Consider the following 13,202-nt stretch of genomic DNA (forward strand, 5'->3'; position numbering starts at 1 on the left):
GTAAACTTTAAATAGAAAGCTTATTGGTCTGCAAATGGCACTTGCACTCCAAATCCATTATGTAGGCAAAGAAAAAGAAATAACTCCTAGCGATGATTAATTAAAGTAATAAAAACTCATTAAGTAATCATAAATTGTGGGTATGCATCAACTGCTGTCTCATTTCCTGTGACTTCAGCTAGAAAAAATGTTACTTTTTTAGAGTTTAGAAAATAATGATGTGTTGCCAGAAATTATTTTAGAGTAACACTACAGCCGTTTTTCTTAAAAACATTTCTGGGTTGTTGCACTCCTTTCACTGGAAAATGTTATTAGCAGTGACAAAAGTGTCACAGAGCCACAGACGTCCAAATTGCTCATCAATGCAATACTAAAAAGGAAACCATATTATCAACTCCATATGCGGACAGGAACATAAAAGCAATCACTCAGGCATACAGAGAAATATGCCTTCTTTAATTTGGTTGGAATGTATCCTAAAAGAGGAGCAGTAACCTGTGTCTGTTGGTATAATTTGGAATAATGAAAATGGACTATCATGATCACAAATGAATCATGTTGTTCTTCATTGCTCTTCCAAATACTTTGCTAAAGTGACAAGGGGGAAAAAGCAGATTAATTTTGTTTGAGCATTGGTATTTCCCTCCCAAAATCATCCTTCTGTACTGAAAATAAAAGCACTGGTAGCAATCCTGTGATTTAAGGTATGAACAGACAGGCCAAAATAAAGCTACTTCGGGTCACTTTGAAGGTATGCTATTTAAATGATGCATGTGTCCCAAGAGGCCAGAAGCCATGCCAAAGCCACACTCCAATTCGAAGGACTGGAGTACAGCTTTGGCACAGCTTCTGGACTCTTTAGATTTGTGTGTCATTTAAACAGCATACCTTCAAAGTGACCCAAAGTAGCTTTATTCTGGCCTGTCTGTTTGGACCCTTAATCCCCTCCTAACTATTAATGAGTCAACACATAGGTGAATCTCACTGATTTAAAAAGCAATGTTGTTTTTGTAGCAAGGCAGCCTTTGTCCATTTTCAGTTTTCTGCATCCACAAAAATCCAAAAAACCCAAAACAAAACAAAAACAAAAAGAGTCTTAAAATGTGCAAAATCTTCCCAACGCTGAGAAACAAATCTCATCAAGCCACAGTGAGGAAAAAGCTGCATTTTATGTGAATATTGTATGTATTTTGTGTTTTTTTCATTTACCATGCAAAGATGAACCAAGTCAGAATTTGCATCCCTAATTTCTGCCATACCACCTTTCACTGAGTTTTCATTTCCCACAGTATTCAGAGGTGTTTTTGAATTTCACTATCATGTCTGGATGAGAAGCTGTTATGTTGCTGTAGCTTTATTTCAAGAACGACTTGATGGTAATAGAATTCAGGAAAAAAGGTATTATAATAGCCGAGTTTTGATAGCAGGTAAATTAGTTCTCTCCTAGCTAGTTGTACTTGCAGATTTATAAACAGAGTTGCCTATACAAAGCACGAATGGTGCCCACACTCCTACTCTTATTGTTAGATATTCATGAAGTCAGGTTTATTGTTCTAATACTGTATCAACAGCACTTGCTAAAACTATGTGACACCCATAAGGCCCAACAGCACCTTTGTCTTTGCAGTATGAATTTAAGTAGCAATAATCTCTCTCTCTCCTCTCTCCTGCCTCTGAAGAAGTAGGTTTATATCCACAAAAGTGCATACTAAAATAAAAATTAATTAGTGATAAACATGCTGCTACATTCCCTTTTCCCCTTCCCTCTCCCTTCCTCCTTTTTTTCACAGAACTAGCAAACAAAAATCCCGGAAGTTGTCCAGAAGCAACAAACTGAGGGAAAAAGAAATAGCAGCAACAACACAAAGGTACATTTGGATTGTGTAGGATGCTAGGCTCTCTAAGCAGTTTCTCACAGGGGTTGCTTTTCTCACATTTTAACATCTTGGTGTTCCCAGTAAGGGTGTTCAAGGTGCAAATGATCTGGAAACCAAGCTGTACAAGGAACAGCTTAGGGAGCTGAATATTTTTACCCTGGAAAATACAAGTTGGAGAGATGGTATTATAGTTATCTTTAAATATTTGAAGGGATAAGATTGCCATAAACCAGTAGGTTCAAATTTCAAGAGGATGAATTCCATCTAAATATTAGGAAGAACTTCTTATAATAAACATGGAATTTAATGTTTCAGAGGGTGGTGGACCCTCTTTCTTTGGAGGTCTTTAAACAGACTTTGGATGGCTATCTCTTAGGTGTGCTTTAGTTGTGCATTTCTGCATTAGTTTACACTTTGTAAACCACTTAGGGAGTGCTTAAGTGCACTCATAAGCGGTATAGAAATTTACTTGCTATTGATATTGATATTGCTTGACAGGAGGCTGCACTAGAGGGCTCTTGTGGTCCCTTCCAACTCTAGGAGTCTATGAGATATTTGCATGCAGAACTGAGTGTGCTACATAACCCTTGTGTTGAATACCACCACCACCACCCTATCACCACAGCAGTTCCCAGAATCCCACCATAGATACTCATGATGACTAGTGAATTTTGAGAGTTGTTGTCCAAAACATGCCCCTTCCTAGTGCCAGCATTCCAAAGCAATTATGACATGACTAAAAAGATCTTTGAATTCTTCTGGGAGATTTTATTAAAGCATTATCCCTGCCTTGTTCGATTATGCATATATCTTCAGCAGGCTGGTAGCACCCTCCATATTATTTACTTTAAAATTTCACTTCCTAAAGATTGGATAGCAAATGAACATTACACAACCTCCCTGAAGAATTAAGACTGATTTATCAAAATGCCTTTCAGACCCCCTTAAGAATTAAGATTGACTTACCAAAATGCCTTTCATATATTCACACCAGGAAGATGAAATGCCAAAAATTCCAACTGCCCACCATGTTGGAATATTTTAACCCTACCAAGATGTTTGGAGACCAGATGCTCTTTCACACTGCATAGTATGCAAAGGGATCTTGTAGCACCTTTGAGACTAAGGGGCTCTTCAGACTGGCACTTTGGGCTGCCTTGGAGTCGAAGTCGGGGTGTAGCGTCTCCATTATACACTCCCCAGCTCTGCCCCTAGGATGTCATGATGGCGTATGGCATCATGGTGCTACTACAGTGCTGCATCCAGATGACACAGCGCCAAGGGAGTGCCAAATAGCCATGCCACCACAGCTATGGAACCCTTTCCAGGGCTCAAAAAGGGGCTATATGGCACTCCCTTGGCTTTTTGCGGCTCCTTTTCACATCCTGGAAAGGCCAGATCAGGGCTGCAGCATGTAGTTGCCATGGCCCTGATCTGACTGAAAAAGTCTGGAGGCTGCCCCTTTGGGGTGGTCTGAAGAGCCCCTGTCTGAAAGAGAGAAGTTGGCAGCATGAGCTTTTGTAGACTGAGGGAGTAGGCTCAAATCTACAAAAGTTCATGCTACCAAATTCTCTTTCAGTTAGTGTCAAAAATACTACAAGATCCCTTCACATACAGATTAACATGGCTATCTCTTTAAATTCACACTACACAGCTATAGCACTGTGCTTTCACTTTAACTCCATGGATCTACCCTAAAAAATCCTGAAATTTGTACTTTAGAATAGGGTATTTAGAATTCTCAACCAGAGAGCTTTTGGGCCTCACCAAACCACAAACACCAGGGTTCCATGTGATACAGCCATGTTAGTTAAAATGGAATCATAATGATATAACTGTGCAGTGTGAAAGGGCTCTCAGTTATGTAGTAAGCAATTCCTGTCAAATTTTGTTTGGAAAAATATGTATTATTTCACTTCTCCCCTTCACTGGATGGACAAATTGCTGTTCATGTTAGTGAGAAAAATCAATTGGAAATACAGCCATAATGGCTGCTTTCATTTGTGCATTGAAAGTTCTCACTAATTAACTGACATTGTGCAGTAGGAGATCAATTGACAAAGATAATAATGATCATCTCTTCAGTCTTAAAGTAGCTTTATTGTTGTCACTGTCAGTCCTTTATTAAGGATTGCTGAGAAACAATTGGCTTTATAGCCCAGGTGATACCTGTCATAAACAATTAGTTAACTGCATCATTGGGCTTATGTGAAAGAAAGGAATCCTACAGATTTTCCTAGTGGTCAGTTTACTACACTAAGCAGGCAACCCAGATGAGAATAGGGGAGAACTTCATGGTGGTTAATTTTTTTTACCAGATTTTCCAACCTTTTTCATATTTAGGATGGATCTTGAGGGTTTTTTGTTGCTGTTGTTTTGAATCATGTCCAAGATCTTACATCAGGTTTGCATAATGTAAAAATCTACATGTGGAGTTATACATTAGTTGTGCTATGCAACTATGGTGTTAAATGATAACATTGCATGACTTCACCAAGACACCAAATGTGCCAAAAACAAAAATAAAGCAAAGTCAAATGCACATGGACATCCAATGCATTTCCATGCACAAATTATATCCATCTACAATGCCGCTGCAAATGCAGGCCTTCCACAAGCTTGAAAGGAATGTGGCTGCTCTGCATTGGAAGAAACTGAAACTGACACAAGCCCAGAACTCTGAGTACTTAACATAAACAGGGGTGGGAAAAAATGGATTTGCAACCGTGGCCAGAATTCTGTTAGGGTAATCCACACATTAAAGTTTTCCTTACACTTATGGATATCCCTTTTCAGCTGCTTCAAGGATTAGTATTCTTTCCACAGTGCCTAAAGCCCACCCCAGACCTACTAAAAACCCTCTAAAGCTACCCACATGGCCATTTCATACTTGACAGTGAGCACAAAGGCTTGGAGAAACATCTGGCTATGTCCCGTAACCAGACATGAAATGAACACAACAGCAGCACTGAGACATCTGGAGGACCCTGGCAGATCTCAGTGCTGACTTCATCATTTTGAGTCTGTCTATGGGCATATAGGCAGATGCTATAGTGAGCCTGTCTACTCAGTGCAAAGCATAGGATAGCCATGTGGAGTGGCTGTAGGGTTTATCAGTACTTTGAGGGAAAGTTATATGGGTCAGCGTAGTATAGGTCTGCATGAATATATTTATGCTATTTTGAGAGAATGGCTGATTGAGTCTCTTGTGTATTCAACCAGAGCTCCCCACACACACACACACACAAATATGACAGGCAAGCACCACATGTTCATCTCCATACTTGGGACACCTTTACCCATTACATTTGACCAGCATTAACAAAGGATAATGTAAGTTTAGAACATTTAAAAGAATTTATTTAAAAAAACATGGATTTCATAATATTTGAAAGAATGAATTGATGGCATAAACTTTTGAATGCAGGAGAACATGAAATTGACAAAGGCTGCATGCCTGCTGCAGAAATAATCCAATTTGACACCACTTTAACTGCTATGGCTCAATGATATGGAATGCTGGGAATTATACTTCAGTGAGACATCCAGTCCAACCCCCTGCCATGCAGGAATTCACAATCAAAGCATCCCCGACAGATGGCCATCCAGCCTCATTTGTGGTCATGGCAATGGTGCCACAATCATAAATATGAATGTGAAACTTGGACAAATGGTGAGTCAAGTTTGCAAGCCCATAACTACCTAATAAATGCCAGATCTTGTGTTTTTCTCTGCACAATAATTCCTACACAAAGCGCTGGGGTATCAAATACCAGGGGAAAGCTCTGTCTGATTTGCCCCAATTTATCTTGTTTGTGACATGTACTTTTTGTTCAACAACCACCTATACCTATTTCCTACTTTTTCCTTCTGCAATTTACAACCAAGTGAGAGGTGCTTATTAGCTGAGTGTCAGCTGAATAAGTTTGTTTCTACCTCAGCCTTAAGTGACCTCCAAACTGATGATAGTCCCCCTGCTCTCAGTTCTATGATCAATTCAATTCCAGGAAGGAGAACATTGCCCAGGAGGACAAACCTTTTCCCCGTTGAATAGGAAACATGTTGGTGTATATGTCAAAAGAACACTTTACATCCCTCATGCTTGTAGGCAATATCTGGTTATATATAGAGCAACCCTGAAGATTTACAGTGAAGGGTTCATACAGTTCCAATCCCTTTCAACCACATCATATATTTCAGCAAAGTTTTCAACCTTGCCTTCTGTGGTTATAAACTGGAAACAGCAAACCAATAAACAAAATGAATCAAATCTCTCTCACACAACACTGTTCTTCTGGGGACATTTCTTGGCTTCCAAACATCCTCTTGTCATACTGAAGAGGACTCCTTGTACTACCATCATTCATTGTAGACCAGAGTATTTATACCTCGTAGTGCCCTTTGAAACCTCTTGACCAGGAACAAAACTTCTCACCAGCTTTATTAAATGTCATCCAAGCCAGGACTGAGGGACAAGTAGGAAATGGCAATACTGCCAAGAAACTCAGCTAAATATCCCCTCCTTCTTGCTCAGCCTGTGAGGTTGATGGAAATCATCAAGATGATTAACAATCACGAAGAAGGGAAAAGCAGGATTGCACATATATTGCCATTGTGCATGAGAACATGCACTGGGTTGTGAATTAGACTGAATAATTCTGGCATTGAAAACAATGCTTATGCAGCACAATTAGTGTGCAATTCTGCATGCAGAGACTTCATAGAATTATAGGACCGGGAGAGACTGCAAGGGCCCTTTACTCCAAATAAGGGACAGGAGCCTGACACTTTAGAAAATCATGAGATAATTATCATTTCAAGATATCTTAGCAAAAAGAGTAGTTAAAAAAAAACCTTTTTGCACAGAGAATCATTGTGGCACCATAATACTGCACAGAATAAACTACTTTCTGTGCTAAAACCTCTTCAGAAAACAACTGTCCTGAATTTTAAAAAAAAAAAAAATCAAAAATGCTTGGAACCTCTTATAGTTCATCAGGGAGACAACTTTTGAAATAACAGTGAGCCTTCCACATTCGCTGATGTTAGGGGTGCAGGACCCCTATGAAAGTGGGAAAACTGCAAATAACAAAACACTGTTTTGTTTGTTTGTTTTTGAGATAACACCTCTCTAGGAATTTCTAGGTCCTCCAGTATGGTCAACACCTGCTAGTAACTGACCACAGAATGGTACTGAAAGACCTATAAATGCCTAGGTGAATGTTTACCATAGGGTCAAGCTCGGGGACCTAAAGATTCCTAGAAAGAACATATTAAGCAAATCCATGAATAATCATATTTGCAAAAGTCAAAGCCACAAATGTGAAGGGCTGACTGTATTTGATCTTGCAAAGATAAATGAAATACACATGGACTGCAATTCTACTCTGACAATGTGTTGTATCTTCCTTGCGTGCTCAAAATCCCCATTCATTGCAGTTAAGGATGTTTCTTGCAATTTTTCTTGTTATGTTGTTTCACTTCCTGTCACCATTTTGGAGATGAAACAAAGAAAAAAGGTGCTATTTGAAAGGGGATGAGTGTTCTGAGTGGTTGGGAGGGGGGACTGTGAAATCATTTTTTGTGTGCCTGAACGTATTTGGTATTTTTTTAAAAATGATGGGTTCAAGGAACTTTAGGGGAATGGTTGAGGTTCAGGGACCAAAAATGTGTGGTGCAAGGGTCTCATGTGGACTGCAGGATACATTTCCTGCACCTCTTATTTAAAGGCACTATTGTGACATCATGCAATATAAAGGCAACTTTGATGTTTAAATATCTGTTTTCGGGGCCAGAAGACAAACAAGTGATAAAGATGTTTATCACACTATACTCTTAAAGTGCTACTATTCCAGTTTGACTCCTCTAGCTGCCTCCTGTTGCATTCTGGGATTTGCAGTTTTAAGGAGGAGTATTTAGAATTCTCAGGCAGAGAACTTCTCTGCCTGAGAATTCTAAATACCCCTCCTTAAAACTGCCAATCCCAGAATGCAACAGGAGGCAGCTAGAGGAGTCAAACTGGAATAGTAGCACTTTAAGAGTATAGTGTGATAAACATCTGATAATTGATCTTTCTTTTTTTCATGCTTGGAAGCAAATAACTAGTTCTAATTAACTTCTGTTGACCACTTCTAATTGAAAAGTCACCCTGTCTTTCATCTCATTTTATTTAGGCTACAGGGAATATATTTTTTGCCAAATGCCATAAAACATGGCCAAAGAGGCATCTGATTCAAGCTGTGGGGGGAAAAGTGTGAGATCTTTGAATGTGTAGGCTTGCTCTGCAGTGACTTCCGCAATGGCCCATAGCACATGAAACATTTTGGGCTTAACACCTGGAACAAACAGCTGGGATGGCAAGGTCAACAGTGAAATCTGCAAGCTTCTCAAAAAAAGATGTTCCCTAAAGTGCAGTTGCAAAGTTCACTCCTTCCCAGCTGTTCTGTCTGCTTCAGAGTCAAGGCAGTGGGCCATTTGCACATGTTGCTTTCAACCTGAAGCCCTCTAGCAAACCACTAACTCTCTCATGATACAGGGCAGCTGTTCTTCTATTTGCTACTTCTAATGAACTTTTTGACTTGCAAAACCCCTTTTGAAAATAATGGCTTTTCAGGTGTTTTGCACATGAATAATCTGAGTTCCTACAAAAACTGTGTAAGATAGGCCAAATAGTTATTATCAGCAGCATATTTCAAAGAGAAGACTAAGGGTGGGATTACATCTTCTCAGTATAGCCTAAATATCTGCTGGTGGAATATTGCTATGCTAGGATTTTACAATTCCTATACTGAATGTCACAATAGTACAACTATGAGAAAATTGACTGGACATAGCTGTTGCACAGTGTGTTATGCACAGCGGCAGTTCACACTGTGCAATGCCCACAGACATACTACTCCAGGTGCATTGTTGTACTTCTTCAATGGGCCTGCATACAGAGCTGTGTTCTTCCCATCATCAGCTGGATATGTCTGTTCTGTATTGTTGAAAAAGGCACTTCATTTACAAAGCACAACTTACACCTACCTATGTCACCAACAGAACTCTAGTCTGAGATTATTTTTAAAAATACACAATGGCTCAATGAGTGTCTGTGTGCTGTAGATTGTGAACAAAGAACACTCCAGCTCACAGTTTAGTATCAAAGGGACTGAAGGGCTAAGACTGTATATATTCAAGAAGATATACATAGCTATAGATACAGATATAGTGGCTGTGCAGACAGCCCCTAAGGGTTGTGTGCCTTCAAATCATTTTCCAATTTGTGGCAACCCTACTGTGCCAAGACTGTATATATTCAAGAAGATATACATAGCTATAGATACAGATATAGGGGCTGTTCAGATAGCCCCTAGCGGGTGGCAGGACACCCCCCCTTTCTTAGCCAGATTGGGGCTGCAGCAAACTCATGCTGCAGCCCCGATCCAGCCTTTTGAGGGCATAAAAAGGAGCAGCAAAAAGCGGCTCCTTTTTGCGCCCTTGAAAGGGTGCCATAGCCACGTCATGGCTATATGGTGCTCCTTTGGCACTGCATCATATGAACACAGTGCCAGAGGTGCTCCATAACACCACATGCCGTGTGGAGCAGTGCGCAATATCAGGGTGCCCTGGGGGTGGACTCAGACATGCATCGTGAGGACGCTATGCCCTGACTCTACCCCCATACTGGCCTTAATGGCCAGTGTGTACAGGGTCATAGATCAAGAGAAATAACAGGCTCTCTCAGACTCAGGAGAAGACAAAGGGAAACCGCCTCTGAACAAATCTTTCCAAGAAAACTCTGTAACAGGTTTGCCTTAGGATTTCCACACGTTGGAAATGAATTGAAGGCACGCAACAACAAACTTGATCCCAAATAACAACAGAATAGGAGACAACCCAAGCTCTATCAAAGGGAGGTTTCATAGTGAGGGCCTGTGAGTGGAGAGGTTCAGAATCTTGGACAATTCCTTCAGACTAAAACTTAAGTCACCCCATCAAATTTAGAGTCATCAGCCACCAATGAGTATTGCCAGTGACAAGACCCTAATCCATGTAGCTTTATGAGTGACAGTATCCTGGACAACACTGGCAAAGCATCCCTGACTGATCAAACATTCTTGGCAGGTTGGTATTGGAGTTGTGTGTTCAAGGGGCATGAGCGCTCCACCCAATATAGACCCGCTGCACAAAATCGAGTGTAAAAACTTTTTGATTACAGCTGCAGTTACATGGGATAGGATCTGGGCAATGACCTGCCTGGCTGCTGCCCAATGAAACCAACCAAAACTGTGCCCTCCACCACAGATCCGAAGTGAAGCCCCCAGGGCTCACCTGCCTCAGAGCCCAACCAGGCAAGACCCCCTGCATTTCCATTTGGAAGTGCCATCAGCCCCTACCTGGACCAGCCATTTTCAGTGCACTCCCCTCCCCAGGTTCCTTAAGGCACCAACAGGATTCAGATCATGATCAATGTCAGCCCTCTGCCCATTTAAAAATGCAGGTCATAATTTTATAATGCTATGGTGAGGTAAAGAACACATATTTATAACCTAGGATGTAGATCTTTTTAACAGATAACTCGGACTGCCACTATTTGAGCATCCTGAACTGTTTTAAGCTTGTCTAATACTACCCACTCATTGAGGGTCTTGAAAGCTATAGATTCACACAGGTGTACAGGGGAAGAAAGCTATCATAGGTTGTTGTGGACATTCTTGAATAGAGTGCCAACAAGTGGTCCATTCTAATATGTTCCCAACAATGCAGGAATCCTTGCTTGCAACACCTTTCTAAACCACTCAGATAGTGTTGGAAGTCATCAGGAAAAGATGGTTTTGTTTATGTTACAGTTTTTTCCAACAACAGTGTCACTTCTTAATCTGGGGGCAATGCTGATGTGAGAAAGAGCCACATTTGGAATTCTTTTAAATATTACTCAACTGAAGTATGAAGGAGCAAATAATGCAATACTGCACATGCCTTTCTGATGATACTAAACCAAATATGTAATAAAACGCACTCTGGCAACAGCAGACATGAAGGATATGGCTGCAGAACAGGAAGTGTAATAGGGCAAGATATGTTTAATGGAATAGAAAACTTATGCCTAGCTAGATTAAAAGACACTTTCTCCCACCCTATATTGCAAAAATGACCACTCAAATAAAAATCATGAAATTTGGGCAGAGTAAGCAAAGTCATCCACAAATTAGAGATGATTCAGATGGTTACAGCTGAGCAATCAAAAAAACCAACAAGCATAAGTTCCTATCCTCCCAAAGCAAACATGGGACTAATTGAAGCAACAGGGCAAGTGGACAGGTCTCAGCTACAAGATAGAACTCACAGCTTCATTACTTTTCAGAAGCTCTCACACTAAGGGAGGACTTATTTAGGTGCTCATCAGTTAAGGACAGAACTTCAAATTTATTATATTTCTCTCTGTTATGTCAACATGATTATGCGATAGTAGCCTGAGGATTCAGAATCATAATATATGATCTTAAAATCCAGGCATTTTCTGTACAGTCACTTATTTTTAGATTTCCAAGCCCAGCTTTTCACTCCCAAGCAGAGACATCTGTATCCATAAATGCATGTTTCCTAAATATATATAAAAAAGGTAAACACACACCGGCCAATGTACTTTCAAAGGCATAATTAATGGTGTGGGAAGCACATGAATCTACATTACTATAGCTATACTTGTTTTCCTTGTTCAAACAAACTATACTTCTGAAATTGGCAAGAAAATAACTGTTGTTGTCTGTAGAGAACAGCACAATCCCGTCAATACAGAAAAGAGTCATTCTTTACCCATCCAAGGGTAAAGAGAGGTGAATGAATGCTATAGAAATAATGCACTTTGACACCACTTTAACTGCCATGACTCTATCTTACAGAATCTCGGAATTTGTATTTTGGGAGGTACCAGCACCCTAAAGACCTTGTAAAACTTCAAATCACGGGATTCCATAGGATGGAGCTACAACACTTAAATTAGTGCCAAACATCAGTATTTCTACAGTGTAGATGCATCCCTGGTCACACCTTTATAAGAATAATGAAAACTTTCTGTTCAGCCAGGAATAGACTTGCAGTCTGGGAAGAAAAGAGAAGACTCACATACTCCAAGATAATAATTCTGGTTAAGTCAATGTATCAAAAATTGGGTCTCACATGGTAATTAGCTGTGTTACAAAAAAAAGGAAGTGTGTGTGTGTTCTGATTTCCACCCCAAGATCTTTCTTCATATAACAAAAAAGCAACATGACTTTACTGAGTGAAATCTTAAAAAGTCTGTAACTAGCTCAGCTGGACTTTTTCATATGTTGAATGGGGCCAAAAGGTAACCAAGAAGGCACTTTCGTGAGGTGGGAATTTCAAATGAATTCCATTGATCCCTTCTCTAACTGCAACAACCTGCACCAAATTCTGTGCAATTCTTTGGAGACTTGAAGAACAGCTTTTGGGGATGGGGATCTGTGGAAGCTACTAAAGGGAGAGAGGAGATTGAATGCTCCATGTTGTATAAATGGAACACTATTCACAGTCAGGGCCTAACATGCAAAAAAATTGCCCCAGTATGTTACCATGCTATAGACAATTCTGTAAAGAATGCTTGCTACAGTTACTCAAAGCTTTGATCTACATCATACTAAGCTAATGAAAGAATTGGTCTGCCTACAATTTGTCTCTTTCATTTCCTGTATGTGGAAGCATTTCATTCCATTAAAGAACGCATTGAGCATTGAGCACTTCCTGTTTGAGCCATTAAAAATCAATATTTTAGAGGAGGAAAGGCTATATCTTAGGCAAATACAACAATATGCTTATGACTTATCATTATACTTGCATAAAAGAATCTGTCATTGCCAGAAATCAATGGTGACCATAATTTGATATTAATTCTCTTTGAGACATTGAGATGGATGAATGAAATAAGTGTGACATCACTTTAACTGTCATGACTCTTCTATCAAATCCTGGGATTTGTAGTTTGGAGAGTCACCAGTACTCCACGATAGACCAGATGACAAATCCCAGGATTCTGTAGGACAGAGTCATGACAGTTAAAGTAGTGTCATTCTGCAGTGCGGATTCACCTATAAAATTGGGGTTCAACAGGGCTGCTTTTACTATTAGGCAGAGTGATATAGTCATCTCCAGAGGGCACCTTGATTCAAAAAGGATGTTGACAAGCTGAAGTGTGTCCAGAGGAGGGTGACCAAAATGATGAAAGGCCTGGAAACCATGCTTTGTTAGGAACAGCTTCGGGAGCTAGGTATTTTTAGCGTGAGGAATAGAAGGTTAAGAGGTGACATGATACCATGTTTAAACATT

Source organism: Sceloporus occidentalis, unplaced genomic scaffold, assembly GCF_023333645.1.
Source record: "Sceloporus occidentalis isolate IW3139 unplaced genomic scaffold, rSceOcc1.0.p SCAF_1, whole genome shotgun sequence".
Classification (NCBI taxonomy): domain Eukaryota; kingdom Metazoa; phylum Chordata; class Lepidosauria; order Squamata; family Phrynosomatidae; genus Sceloporus; species Sceloporus occidentalis.